The sequence below is a fragment of the Tiliqua scincoides genome, chromosome 7, assembly GCF_035046505.1.
Source record: "Tiliqua scincoides isolate rTilSci1 chromosome 7, rTilSci1.hap2, whole genome shotgun sequence".
Classification (NCBI taxonomy): Eukaryota; Metazoa; Chordata; class Lepidosauria; order Squamata; family Scincidae; genus Tiliqua; species Tiliqua scincoides.
Genome location: NC_089827.1, coordinates 6,964,732 through 6,965,855, shown reverse-complemented (window position 1 = coordinate 6,965,855; position 1,124 = coordinate 6,964,732). Strand labels below are relative to the sequence as shown.

At 47.3% G+C, this 1,124-nt stretch overlaps 1 pseudogene; it reads left to right on the top strand.

Moving 5' to 3' along the window:
- The first annotated feature begins 360 nt into the window (after positions 1 to 360).
- LOC136657904 (5S ribosomal RNA) lies at positions 361 to 477 on the top strand (annotated as a pseudogene).
- Positions 478 to 1,124: the final 647 nt, after the last annotated feature.

Genomic DNA, 1,124 nt, shown 5'->3' with positions numbered 1-1,124 from the left:
ACTTCAAATACTTCTTGGTTTTTTGGAGGGAGGGGGGAAATCCATGCAGTCCAGCTACCTTGACTCCTAGGGGTGAGAAACCGGGGCTGTCTAGTGACAGTTTGCAGCTATGAGCCAGAATGGGAGTGTCCATCCCCAGGGAACATACAAACAGAGCCAGCCTTAGGACTTTACTGCAGGTTCCAGTGCGGCCCCCCCCAGGTGTGGGGCCCAATTTGGCTCAATTGGTCAAATTGTTCTAAGGCTGTACCTGTATACAGATGCCCACTATCTCCTCTAAGTTAGTTGCAGACACTTTGGAGAGATGAGTATTAGATTTATCTGCTGCAGGTATGCTTACCTGTTTTTTAAATAAAGTGGAGCAGCAACTGTTACCCTGCACGTGCCTGATCTCGTCTGATCTCGGAAGCTAAGCAGGGTCAGGCCTGGTTAGTACTTGGATGGGAGACCGCCTGGGAATACCGGGTGCTGTAGGCTTCTACCTTAGTCTTTCGAGACTGAAGGTTGCCAACCGGACCAGTTTAAACCCAGCCTCTGTCTTGCATGTTTATTGGGGTGGCACATGACCAGTGGAAACAGAGAGCTCTGTGCAACCCTAGAAATGGTGCCATCCAGTACATAGTTGCCATTTTTTTCCTTTACCATGCAAGACAAAATTCAAAAGATGAACGTCCCTTTCTTTCTTTCTTTCTTTCTTTCTTTCTTTCTTTCTTTCTTTCTTTCTTTCTTTCTTTCTTTCTTTCTTTCTTTCTTTCTTTCTTTCTTTCTGTAACAAACAACAAAGAGATTTACAGCACCTTAAATACGATGTGGTAGCATAGCTGGGAGGAGTAGGTACCCAGGGCTGGGTGACCCAATGACATCCCTGCATCATTGCTTCACCCCAGTTCCTGTGCTGTCACAGCTCTGTGGATGTGCAGCCTGGCCCAGAAACAAGTCCATTTGGAGATGTATGGGGACAAGGGCAGGCAAGAGGGCCAATTTTGGTAAGTGCTTCCCCCCTCCCCGCAGCAGAGATGGCAGAAAGGGGTCAGTGTAGCCCTGGCTTAGCAATACCACTGGCCAAACAGTTTCATTGCCACGAGGCACAGATGCTTTATTTTTTCAAGTAATAACAAGCAAGT